This window comes from Maniola jurtina, chromosome Z, assembly GCF_905333055.1.
Source record: "Maniola jurtina chromosome Z, ilManJurt1.1, whole genome shotgun sequence".
Taxonomy (NCBI): Eukaryota; Metazoa; Arthropoda; class Insecta; order Lepidoptera; family Nymphalidae; genus Maniola; species Maniola jurtina.
In genome coordinates this window covers 13,661,644-13,675,715 of record NC_060058.1, presented here as the reverse complement: position 1 = coordinate 13,675,715, position 14,072 = coordinate 13,661,644, and the positions used below count along the sequence as shown (strand labels likewise).

The 14,072-nt window shown below is 34.7% G+C and overlaps 1 protein-coding gene and 1 long non-coding RNA gene across 5 annotated transcripts in view; one reads left to right on the top strand and one right to left on the bottom strand.

Annotated features, from left to right (window-relative positions):
- The first annotated feature begins 2,835 nt into the window (after positions 1-2,835).
- LOC123880620 (ecotropic viral integration site 5 ortholog) overlaps positions 2,836-14,072 on the top strand; it is a 53,510-nt gene continuing 42,273 nt past the window's right edge. For all 4 annotated transcript variants that reach the window (XM_045928826.1, XM_045928824.1, XM_045928822.1 and 1 more), the window contains exon 1: positions 2,836-2,936. The gene's annotated coding sequence lies outside the window, so the exon portion shown is untranslated. The remainder of the gene's footprint in view (positions 2,937-14,072) is intronic.
- Positions 3,124-9,808, bottom strand: LOC123880629. The gene is made up of 3 exons (XR_006799303.1): positions 9,654-9,808; positions 9,181-9,185; positions 3,124-3,135 (listed from the first exon to the last, which is right to left on the bottom strand). It is a non-coding gene; the product is annotated as an uncharacterized LOC123880629 (long non-coding RNA).

Sequence of the window (14,072 nt, the reverse complement as noted above, 5' to 3'; positions counted from 1 at the left end):
AATTACCCCTTCCGAGACACTTTTAAACTTTTTACTTGCACCATTTTTACCACGCTAACACTATTTGTTGGACTTGGCAAAGTTATGAATAGCAGACTATGAAATCTGACCGACTTTTTATTATGTAAATGATAAAAAAAATTTTTTTGTTGCTTGATTAAGTTATGTCTCCAGTTTATTGTGGGCTCTTCTCAGACTTGGGCGCGTTTGGAACCCTCGTAGCTTTAGTTTTAAGTTACTTAATTAATTATCACCACTACATCGTACAAATTTAACAATTCCGATCATCAAAAGGAGTACAATTGTATCTACTTTGATTAAATGATTTTGACTTTGACTTTGAAATTTATTTTTATTTTTAACTCTAAATAGGTACAATCGTGTATACTTATTTAGCACTTCTTAGTTCGTCACGAATTATGATTAAAAGTAACTAACAAAATTGACCATAATTATTTAAACTATTTTGTTAAATATAATTAATTAGGCTGCTTTTAATTCCGGAAAAACATAGTGTTCCTTCTGGGTTTTTGAAAACTGAAACTTACGTGGTTCAGTTAATTATTCTGCATATTTTGAAGTAGGTACTTATGTATAATATTGTCGGGGGATTTTAATGCTATTCATAGAAACGTTTTCCAAATATTTGACGGATAACTTGTTAAATGATTATGACACTACCAGAAGTTTTGGATGCCGTCTTGGCCAGATAGAGCCTAAATTAATTTACATGTTCATAAACTTTGGCTGTAATTAAGTTGCAGACGACTATCGGCCAGTTTCGGGGGTAAAGTTTTCATTAACTTGACAAAATTAATGGGGCTTGGTGAAATATTTGTCTATTCAAGAAAGCTTTTGTATATAGACCGAAAATTGTGTTTGCTATAGAAAGTTACACTTAGGTAGGTATATTTACTGGACTGACGACCTTAAGAAGGTATCGGTGATTGGGTGGATGAGGAAGGCGGAGGATCTTATAAGTATGTGGTGGCGCAGTCTTGGGAAGGGATATTTATTTATTTACAATGTAAGACAATATTACGAATTTTCCTGATTATTATCAGCTGATCCTTATCGCGTATCTCGGGTCTCGTAATATAAAAATCACACAATTCCAAAAATATTATATTATCTCTCAGAATGTACGGTGTGTGATTTATACAACCAAAATTTTTACGCCTGACCCAAACACAAAACTGAACTAAAACATAAATTAAAAAGATCATCCTCGACAGATCAAAGTTCCACTGTAGACGGGATCAAATCTATAAGACAAGTATAAGTAATATTAATATAATTTGTATGACTGGATTGCTGCGATTCGATACGATCTAAAGAATAAGACAACAGCTGATGATCCTCGAACAATTGAACAGATTTTTATCAAACAAAGATAGGAATCATCTCGATTAAACGGGCTTTCGAATTAAATAAACCACATTCAAAAAAGTCCATTCGTTTGAGCTTGAGCTACGATGCCGCAGAAAGACACGCAGATATACAGAAACAGAAACCTACACAGTGCACACATTAAAGTTATATCCAGCCCTCTGTTTGCGACGGGCGTTAAAAACAAACCATCGCGGACGTAGATTTACAATTTTGGCTCCTCGGAACATTTTTCATCCGTCAAAAGCGCAAAACCTTTCCTTTGTAAGGAGAATGCAAGAAGCGACAAAAAAGGCTGAGTGAATTAGACAGTGACTGACTCTTATCGACCAAGTCGGTAATTAAGGGTGTATGGCGTTGAAGGAATGACGGAACGGGGGTCGATTCCCAATTTGCATTTGAATCGATGTAGCGCCATGTTGCTGACAAAGGCATAATTTACATGCAAAAAAGACGATGCTGTGTAGGTACATAGTATATACCAAAGAGCCTTTTCTTACTGTTTTCTAGATTTTTATTTGAAGACTAAGGAGGCTAAATCGCTTGGCGGTACGCCTTTGCTTTACTTGTGCTATAAGACCTTCTTAACTGCCTTTCATGATTCTGGGTCAACGGGAAGTATCCTATAGGTTTTCTTGACAGACACAACAGACGGACAGACGGTCAGACACGTGGCACTGTAGAGCCCATTGATGTTGGAAGAGCTAGCCCGAGCCTATGGTAGAGCCAGTGCATTGAATCGTCTTCCTACAGTAGGATACTCGTAAGTACATAGCAGCTCAACTCACAATGTTTGACACCTATCTGAAGTGATCTGTTACCATCGCATTAAAATTATTCTATCATTTCGTTTTATACCTACTAAGTAAGTACCTAATAATAATATTATGTAGAGACGAAATATGTGTAATGTAAGTAGAGGTTGCTGTATTAGTTATTAAGTATTTATTATCTATGTAAGCAATTAGCATACTTTCATAAGTAGGTAATCGAAATCAAAATAATAAAAAGTAGGTATTTATCAAACACTTTTATTCCTAGTGCCTTTTGGATTTCTACTCTACCACCTCTAAAGTATAGTTTTTCTTTCGTGCTCTACCTATACAATGTTCCGTCCATATAAACTCTACAAGCAACAACTATTGTCGAAAGTACTGCCATCTTCTAGCAACGTTGGATGTTTGAATATTTGCTACTTTTCCTTTTTAAAATAGATGTCTCTACTCGCTAGAAGTTAGAAAGTTAACATAACACAAAATAAATACTTTAATACAATTAAATACTCAACGTTTTTAAATAAGCAGGTACTTTGTTTTTGTGTCTATCTATTTTAAATTTACCCGAAAACAGTATTATGTTTACTCTATGTTTTGACAGTTCATTGCTCTCTATGACAATAATTGACACTAGTCTGATTATTTATCTACTCTATGGTATGTTCAGAATTCTGCCAGCTGGGCGGATCCAATATTTTTAATTTTTGTACCTAAAAGAAGTGAAAAGTAGTGTTTTTGATACCTCAAAATTTCGTGCACAAGCAACGGGATGTAAGTATTCATTTAGATATTACGCTTGTGATTTTTTTTTTGTGATCGACAGGTATTTTCTCGTTACACGAAGTTAGTTGCGAAAGTAACAGTACCCTGTTAGAAATTTATTCCAACGCTTTTGTTGGAATAAATTTCTAATGGTAGAGCATTGGTAGAGTAAGAACTCAGTAGGCTCAAAAATATTAATTTTAATCTCCTGACGAAACTAAACATAATAATAATTTAATAAGTAATTATTAAGTTAAACATCCTTATAATTTGTAGGACAAGCAATTCGTTTATTTTGTGATTATAAAGAAAAATTAAATTTAGCCACATTTAATGTTAATAAAATGAATAGGTGATCTATTTCTAATTTCTTAATACAATAAACATTAATAGCTGAGAGTACTTAGTATTGGGGCTATTTATCATCACACTTCACACTAATATTATAAGGCGAATGTTTGTATGTGTGTGTGTATGTTTGTTACTCCTTCACGCAAAAACTACTGAACGGATTGGGATAGAATGGAGATAGATTATACCCTGGATTAGCACATAGGCTACTTTTTATCCTGGAAAATCAAAGAGTTCCCACGGGATTTTAAAAAACCTACATCCACGCGAACGAAGTCGCGGGCATCAGCTAGTTAAGTATATAATTTAATGACATACTATGTGATTCATGAATCTCTACATTCTCTATTTATCAGACACAAACCTTTTTATTTTTCAATGTATTTTAAAGCTTGCTAATAATATGATAAAATAGTTATCTGTGTTACAAGGGGGCCAAAGTGATATTTTGTTTCTTGAGGATGTTATTTTCTATTACTATTTTATTATTAATGAGAAATGATTGATTACTATTTTACTACTATACTATACTATTACTATTTTACGATTAATGAGAAATGATTGATTTCAAAGAACTCTCACTTATTGAAGTTTGATCATCAATCATAATCACAACTGGAGATACTTTTCTAGGAAGCCTGGCCGTTGAGTTTTTCTGTACTCTGTGTTTTCCTGTGCTCTTTCCCAAGTTCATTCTCTGTTTTCTATCTACTAAATGTACTTTGTTGAATTTTGTAAGTCAATATTTAGAATAATGACCTGACACCAGCAAGCGCAGTGTGATCTCCAATACTTGGTGTACAGATTACAAATTTTAATAACACAAGAAGCCGCATATGGTTACATATGGAGCAAAACTGCAGCATCTGAACTTCCCTACAGCTAGATACTTACATCAAGCAGTGGAAATCTTTCTGTTAACGATGATGATAATAGGATTTATCAGAAATTTTACAGTATATTATACTGTAATTAATAAAAATGTACAGTATAAGACATTTCTATTCTTCTTCTTATTGTTTTTTTTTATAGTGACTATTAGTACAATTGTCATATTTGGGATCACAGTATTGTTCTTATATTCCATAATAAAATAAGCATCTGATATCACTTAATGCACCATGCACCATTAAATTTTCATGCACCATGACAAAATTATACTTAAAACATATCTTGAAATAACCGTGACAAAAAGAGTGTTATTTACAAAATCATAAAAAAAACTATGACTCATAATATAAATACTTAAGTAATATGTAACATCCAAGTCCTAGTGGTTACTAAGGTTCTAGATCCAAAAACATGCAGCACTCATATTATTAGCCCATTATTATCTGTCCCATGATATCAGTATTTACATCGGTGTTCAGTTCACAAACAAGATGAATTGACGAGCCAAAATGCGCCTGTGTTTATTTGAAACAAGAACTCTAAATATTTTTTTTTTAAATACACCTAAGTTTCATTATCATTATCCTCTGAATTCATCGCCAGGCCACTACTGAGTATAGATCTCCTCCCAAAATGAAAAGGATGCAAGCCATTGTCCATCATGCTGACCAAGTGTGGAATGACAGTCTGCATATACCTATTGTAACTTTCAGAGAGATTTTGGAGAGGCATGTTTTACTTCAATGCTAAAGCAAGTGAGTTTTAATTTCTCAAAATTAATATAACTCCAAAAAGTTAGATGTGCATTCCCAGGAGCTGCATAGTTGATCACCGAATAGTTGTTCAAACAAATTGAGAGGCATGCATTGTGTGCTAGGCATTTACTAGTTAATATTGAAATCATGTTGACCTTTAGATCTCAATACTTGGTTAACATGCAATAGTGTAATTAATTTGTTAACACAATATACCTACTCGGAGTCTCTATTATGGGCATTAGTAAAAAGCCTATTAATTAATTTACTATTTAGACAAATCTCTTAAATTAACCAACACTTTCAAATTCAACTAAGGAAAATTTCTTTTTAATTGTATTTAAATTACTTAAACCATAATAATTTGTGAGAATTGAGATTTTTTCCAAATAATAATTACAACCTTATTCAATATTCTTTCTATATTTATAATTTATCTGTTGATTGATAAGTTATAATTTAACAACATTGTTGTTTTACTATTTAAAAAGTTTTAATTATTGTAACACAATATTATCATCATCTTGATCAACCCATCGCCGGCTCACTACTGAGCACGGGTCTCCTCTCAGACTGATAAGGGTAGAGCCAAAGGTTACCACAATCTCCAGGTATGGACTGGCAGACTTCACATACCTTTGAGAACATTATGGATAACTCTCATGCAAGCAGGTTTCCTCACGATGTTTTCCTTAACTGTTAAAACAAGTGATATTTGATTGTTTAAAAATCATGTTAAACCTCAGAAAAGTTAGAGGTGCGTGCCGGGATAGAACCCCCGATCTCCCGAATGCAAGGTGGACGTCTTAACCATTGCCACTAGGCTATCACACCTCTATTTCTGCCGCACAACAACGACCATTGTGTAGTAAATACAAAGTCTTGACTCCTGCTGACAAAAAAACCGGCCAAATGTGAGTCAGACTCGTGCACTGAGGGTTCCGTACTCGGGTATTTTTCCGAAATTTTGCATACCTACTACATTCGCAACTATTATGCATAAAAATAAATAAAAATGTACAGGTAAAGCCCTTTCGTATAATACCCCACTAGGTATAGTTATCTTACTTTGAAAATTGAAAATATTAATTATTTGTTCATGAACACATTTTTTTTGGGATGTTACCACAAATTCACGGTTTTTCCTTTACTTGTGCTATAAGACCTACCTACCTGCCAAACATGATTCTAAGTCAACGGGAAGTAGCCTATAGGTTTTCTTGACAACACGACAGACGGACAGACAACAAAGTGATCCTATAAGGGTTTTTTTTCCTTGTGAGATACGGAATCCTAAGAAATTGGTAGAGGCACAGTTCACGACAGTTAGGGAACTTCTAATAAAACGTTGAGGCTTCGACGTCACTGGCAAGCGTCAAATGTTAGTAGGTACATTTGACGCAAGTAGGCCTAACATAGCCCTATTTTTCTTAGATTTAACGTCGCTATAGCCTAATATTTGACGTATCGTCGATTCAGGATCAAACCGAGAGTTCCCTCAGTTTATATCACTCTATTTACTAGTAGAGGTGCATTCCACTGACAAATCAGAACGAACGGTATTATTACGTTCGTTGGTAGGAAAGGTTGCGTGATCAGTACCAAAGAATAACAGAGCCAGGCGTGCGGAAATACGTACTATCAGAGAAAAAGCTATGCCACACGAAAAATTAATTGGTCGGAACGAGATGGAAATAGTTTTCGCATCCGAGTGTAAGAGGGATGGAGTGTGGTTTTAGGTCGATGTACTCGCCCGTGTTATGACTGCGATCTCTATAGACGAGATGTGGCGGTAACTGTGATAATTAAGGCATGTTCTAGTGCATGCAGTGTAAGAACATATTCTGTATTGATTTAATCCTAAAATAATCTTAACTTAAAGAAGGTGCTCTTTAAATGAAAAGGTCGTTACTGAAAAAAAATCCGAATCCATGGAAAACCAGAAACTTGTAAAAGAAGGTACAAAGGTTACTTTTTATCCCGGAAAACCAAAGAGTTCCCACGGGTTTAAAATAAATTAATCCAGGCGGACGAAGTTGTGAGTATTGTCTGCTTGGTAGGTAGGTAGGTGCAGAGGTAGCTTGGATCCTGCAGTTTATTTCTCCAGAGGGATACCTTAACGAACGATGCCTAAGGCCTGTGTTAGTTATAGAAATGTAGGTAAAATATTGCATGAAAGAAAAACCTACATTTTGTTGCACTTGCGATATCATTAGTTGCAATAAATAACGACTATATACTACTTCCTTATCGCTTAGCAAATGTTTTTATTTATTTATATGCATGTGTAAATGCATATGTAAAATGATTGTAGACCTAAATTAAAAGATGCAGCGTAGTGATAAAAAAATCGGCTAAGTGCGAGTCCGACTATCCCACGAAGAGTTCCGTACAATGGTAAGAGAAATAACTTCAACTTTTAGGTACGAAGTGATTTACTTCCTCGTTTCTTATATCACTGCTAGAATTTGGATACCTTTCCGGCTTCTATTTTACCCGTCAACTACAATATTGAGACCTTCAATAGAAAAGTGAATAGGTATCTTCTAGGTGCCTACCTACGCCTTACCTTAGCTACATCATCATTTACCTACTATTTGGTGTGATTGCAGTGAAGTTCATATATTTAGTTAATAACAAGTGTAGATTAAAAATTTATAACACCCCCGACAAGTGAAGGTTACAGTAACTAGAAAAGACCTGATAACTTTCAAACGGCTGAACCGATTTCCTTGGACTATTCCGCGCCTACGATCCAAAGTATCTGAGTTTTCCAAAACATCATTTTCAAATGAATAATTATGTATCTAGGCAACGTCCATCTTGACAGCTTGACATTTGTCAATTGACATAATATTATGAACCTAACGGTTATCTAACCTTCTTTTCTACAAGAAAACTAGAAAAGAGCTGATAACTCTTAAACGGCTGAAGCAATTTTTTTGAATTATAGCTAAGAACACTCTCGATCAAGCCACCTTTCAAACAAAAAAAGTTAATTACAATCGGTTCATTCGTTTAGGCGCTACGATGCCACAGACAGATACACAGATACACAGAAACACGTTAAACTTATAACACCCCTCTTTTTGGGTCGGGGGTTAAAAATAATAATTAATAGGACAGATTTGCCGAAATCTTACTTCAAGCTGATCGTTGTATTGTCTGAAGTGAGTCAGCATTGTCGCATACCACACTGTTTACATACTCATACCTACTCTGCTAGTGTAATTCATTCAAACCAGTCATTACAACATCATAAAGTTAAAGGGTGATCTAGTATGACCTTGTAATAGGTACTCTATTGATTTTATCTAAGATTGAATTTATAAGCTTTTAACTTTTTTAATCTACCAAGTTTAACCAGTAACCATGTATATCCGTTATAGAATAATACGTAATCTTAACAAAATCCTAGTGGCAAAAAAGTATCACTCAAGAGAGGTTTCCCTAGCGCACTCCCCGGCGCTCTCCACACAAACTTAGTTTGATTCTAATATGAATATTAACCAATCAAACTCAATTATGTAATCAATCAGGCAATCAATGTAGATATGTTCTAGAAACAATTGCGTATTTTACTACAGGCATTTTGGAGTGGGAGGGTCTTCTATCCCTTTCTCGCAAAACGAAAATTTGTCTGAAACCGCAGAAAGCTACTGTGGCATTAGCACGGAGTGACGTCGTAATGCTATTATCGCTATCTCTGTCTAATCTGAAATATTTAAATGATGTTTTCTTGACAGACACGGAGGGGGGACAGACAGACAGACAGACAGCAAACTGATCCTATAAGGGTTCCGTTTTTTCTTTTGAGGTACAGAACCCTAAAAATAAAAACCAACTTCAATAACCACAAACACTAAAAAGTAAAAATAATTTAATTTATTACTTATTAAATGATTTTATTGTATACATATATACAAGAGTTAGTGCAGTTCTATATTAACATTTTTCGGAGCCGTTACCGAACCGTCTACTCTTCATATTATTGTTTGTGACTCCACATTCAAAAAAAAAACATACATTCAAAAAGAGAACCTCCTCCTTTTTTGAAGTCAATTAAAAACCAAACTACGTTTGTTTCGAGTGCGCTACAATTAAATTCCCTGTAAGAAAATTATGTTCGTAACAAATCATTATTTTGATGCACCTTGTTATTTCATAAATTACATTTTTTTTTTAATTTAATAGGAAGCCAACGGTATACAAAGAAAAGTAATTATGACGACTTATATAAACTTAGGACTATCAACGTATACTCACTTACAGGCTAACTCAACATGCTTAATCTAAAACTTCTAAATAGTAAAACTTAACCTAAGACATTCTTTGTATAAAATCTATTATAATTAAATTAATTACTTAATAAGCCAAAAGTACATTCAAGCATTGACCTCTATTCGTATGTAGTACCTACCTGCTATACCCACCTTCAAGCTATCAACTCATCAATTTATATTAATACCTACTCAATATTTATGAATTTTACTGAACTTAAACAACTGCTAAAGTTTTCGTGTGCTAAACTGAAAAAATTACAATATGCCTACCTAATTATTATTAGATTGAGGATTGTTTTTCTGTCGTTTGGTAAGTATATTTTAATGTTGTAGTAGGTACATCTACGTATATTCATGAACTCAAAATTTTCTCCTCTTTCATTCGACATCCCTCTCGATGCAAAAGCAAAAACAAATTTTTAGAGACTCCACTTTTTTGAGGTAACAATGTGTTTTGATGAAGCCTATGTCATCCGGACCTTCACAACGAATCAATTGACACATCATTCATCAAAATCGGCCCAGTAGTTTAGGCGCTACGGTGGAAGACACAAAATCTGGATACAAACATACATACATACATAGACTGCTAAAATCATTACCCTTCCTTTTGGCTTTGCCGTAGTCGGGTAAAAAAGGCTACATTTCTATAGGCATAGCTTTAAAAGTGAATTATCGCTTAGAAGTTTATTATTTCATCTACAAGGCAAACGAGTGTGACCCGTCGAGTCGATGATGGAAACTAGTATATGAGTCACGCTACCCACGTGGAGTTGCCCTCGACTTGAACGCACAAAAACGCTTCACCGTTGTTTGTATTGTGTCCAGCAGTTTGACCATTTTGTAACAGGTATAGTTTATAAGTGATGTATGATAATAATAACAGGATCCAACGAGCTAGGACTTAATTATATTATTTTGCTGAATGTAGTTACGGGCTTAGTTCGGAACTCCAAAGTGCCACCCATCTCGTTACTGACTTATAGAACATTGTACCCAGTGCAATCGACTTATGCTCTATCGGAACTAGACTATGTTTCTTTTCTTTCTTTTCTTGACAGACACGACAGACGGACAGACAACAAAGTGATCCCTTATAGGGTTCCTTTTTTCCTTTCGAGGTACGGAACCCTAAAAAAATCAAAACATAATAATTAACATAAAAAGAGAAGCCCTGACTCACTCACTGACTGACTCATCAATGCCCAACCCAAACGTTTGGATTTAGAAAGCCGAAATTTAGCACAAAAGTTTCCTTGATAATATAGACAAGGAAAATAAGGCCGTATTTTTCATAATTGTAACAGGATATTTTAATAGAGCGAATCCGCGGGCGGTCGCTAGTCAGAGATATTAGTCGTCAAACCCAATCCAAATCTATGTTCGTCATACCAATATTATATGCTTTGGTATTACCTATAACTTACCTATACCTAACTTTAGTGATGACTGGTGATGTTTCCACCGCAGCTAGTCACTGTCTTACACCAACACATTATAACAGGGTGTATCCAGAACGCTAGCAAAAACGAAGACAGGTTATAGTACTGATGATTACTAATAAGATACCATAAAACAAATTACAACAAAAAAACCTGTATTTTTTAAAAGTTCACAATATGTTGCAAAGAAAACTTCTGACTGACGCTAGAGGTCAACGGACGTTCCGCAAATAGGTCACTCGAAGTCAATGCCGCGTCGTAGGTCGGGCATTGACCCGAGTTTTGCACGCTATACAATGCGGGTTTGAAAAATTCTAAATCACTAAAACTACGAGATAAGGCAAATGGATATTGGCATTTGATTGTGTTTAGGTAGTATAATAAGCTAAGTTATTGCTAGTGTTCTCGTTACACCCTCTATAAACCTATAACTCTCGCATCACGTCATCACTATCTTACATGCTGTGTATCTATCTTAGCACCATATTAGACTAATTCCGCGATTACACCTGTAAGTTTTACTCACACAAGTAGCTTACGTAATTAATTGACAACAAAACTAAGGTAAATGTACTTATCAAAGTGTTAACACTGTAAAGTCGTAAGTCAATCATGTAAATTACTTTCGTAAGTAAAACATACAGGTATATACGCGGCCTAAGTTAAAATCTATAGAGCGCACTTTGAATTAGACAAATCACACACAGACAGATTTATACAGAGGTATAAGTTTGTCTCGTTTTAACACTGTCTTAACAGAGGTTTCTCCGTCACTTACTCCATACAATCGTAGTTTGATTCTCATTTGAATGTTAAGTAACTAAAGTCTACAATATGCAGATATATTCTAAAACGAATATCTGGGCCTGTGGTTTTCTAGATTGCTCTAAAAGTATGTAGCTAAAGTTTCAAGGCTCGAAGATCTGAGCAAAGTCTATGTGTTCTCTATAGATTTCAGCCTAAGTTTAAGTAGTGCATCGTCACTATAGTTGATTTTGTACTCTTGTGATTATATGGGTCATCAAAAGAGCTCATAATTTAATACAACAAAAATATCTTATTGACAAAAATCATTATTAGTTTAAAAAAATTCATAACGTGCTAATTAATTATGAAGCAAAATCTTCCATGCGAAATATCAGAACAATTAAAAAGTGCTGCGAGGCGGTCAATGATTTACCGTAAAGGCTAATTAATATTTTCCAAACCTTTGTACTTGTGTACTGTGGATGTACACAATTTTATGTCCGGCGAATAAACGAATCTTTTGTGTCAATCATATATTTTATTTTCATATGCACAGTTAATTAAACTGCAAACCATAATATTGATAGTTAAAAGCAAAATAATAATTCGGCCTATCGCAGCGTTTGGCGGTGGTCTTTTTGAACCCCCGACCCAAAAAGAGGGGTGTTATAAGTTTGAAGTGTGTATCTGTGTATCTGTTTATCTGTCTGTGGCATCGTAGCTCTTAAACGAATGAACCGAATTTAATTTAGTTTTTTTTTTGTTTGAAAGGTGACTTGATCGAGAGTGTTCTTAGCTATAATTGAAAAAAATCGGGTTGAAAAATATCAGCTCTTTTCTAATTTTCTTATAGAGGTTTTTGTGTCGGGGGTTTTTTAAATTTTGAGTTATTAAGAGGGCTCTCTCCGTCACTCGTTTCATACAATCTTAGTTCCAATTTCATTTGAATAATAAGCAACCAAAGTCCATGAAATTTTGTTCAATCAGATTTAATTCATTCAGTTAAATTTCCTGAAATGAGCTTTATGTGTGTGTGTGTGTGGAAAATCTTGTAAAGTTGAGCTTTATTATGAAATCTCTTGTTTGCATTTCAAATAGTCGATCATGACGAAAAACCAGTATTGATTGCTTCGTGTATTGCTTGGTATACTGTACACAGTGTATGAGTCGCTTTATATAGCAAAAGGTTAATGTCAACCTTCAAGTTCAAACCCACATGTCAACAAAGAGAAACGCCCAAACAAATACACGAGTATTTATTCATTTGGGTAACGTTCGTCCAAAAAACAGGGAATCAGCTTGTCATACCACTGCCGTATTTTTCGCAGGCATGAAATAAATTAATGAAATATTTTCGCATAAAGGTTTAGTGTCGGCAAGAGATTAATGAGTTAATTACCTGGAATCTTAGCTTTTTAACCCTCGACCCAAGAAGAGGGGTGTTATAAGTTTGACGTGTGTATCTGTGTACCTGTCTGTGGCATCCTAGGTCCAGCCATTTGAAAATTATCAGCTCTTTTCTAGTTACTGTAACCTTCACTTGTCGAGGGTGTTATAAATTTTTAATTTAGACTTGTATAAAGCGTTTAAGTGCGGAAACAAGCCCAGAGAGAAGAGAGAAGAAAGAAACAAGGTTTTTAAATTGCCTCGCAGACGCTCTTTGCGAGCTGTATTTTTCAGACTTTAACATTCAAATTAGGTGCAAAAAGTATACGAAAATAGAAAATCACTCTCTTTTCATTTTAAGTTTAAATTGTTTTTCACACCACTCGCTCCAGAATGCCTTATTACTGACCTCTTATTCTAAAGGTAATATACGTCATTACATTCCTATGAATTAGCCGGGCAGTAATGTTGTATGGAAAGCCCATGGGGCGTAATGTAGCGTCTAAAAAGTTTTTAGTTATCATAAAAAAATAAAGTTATCAACTATCTCGCTTCGACGTATGATGGTGTCCCTCTCACACGCGCGGTTTAAATTTTCTATTTTGCTTTGATGAGTGATGGCGTCTCTTTCACAAACCATAGATTAAAGAATATTGAAAATTTCCTTCAAAACATATCTGCAAAATCTTGTGCGAAACGTTATATTATGGTGTTATTGAAATAAATTATTTATTTAACTTGAAATTAAAATGTCGAATGATGACGATGATGGCAGCAATAATCTAACTCCGGAAACTATTAAGTGTTCAAAAGTGCTCAAAGTGTAATAAACGATTTGCTCCCAGATATTTCTAAAGACAGATAGGTAGCATATAATAGGTAGCAGATAGGTCTATATAAGCATAAGAAGATTTTGATTTTATTGCGAGGTGTGAAAAGCAGAGTATATAACTTGGGGATAATGCTGTCTTAGTCTTGGGCGCCCCTAAACCCCGCGCTTCACTCAGGATTCTAGATGTAGCACCCTCGCTGCACTCGGGAGTTACTCTAAAATCCCTCGTTCGCTTGGGATTTATCCAGGTGCCCGTGACGTAAGACATTCCATTATCCCCATGTTGCATAATCTACTATTACTATTTCAGAGCTCTAATATCTTAGAATAAAAACCCATCTAATATACTTATGAAATTGTGAAGCCATGATCGCAATAGTCTATTTAGATTTATTTAATACTTTGTAAACCCTAAACATTGAAGATATTATATTTTATTTGTCTCTGAAAAACATGTT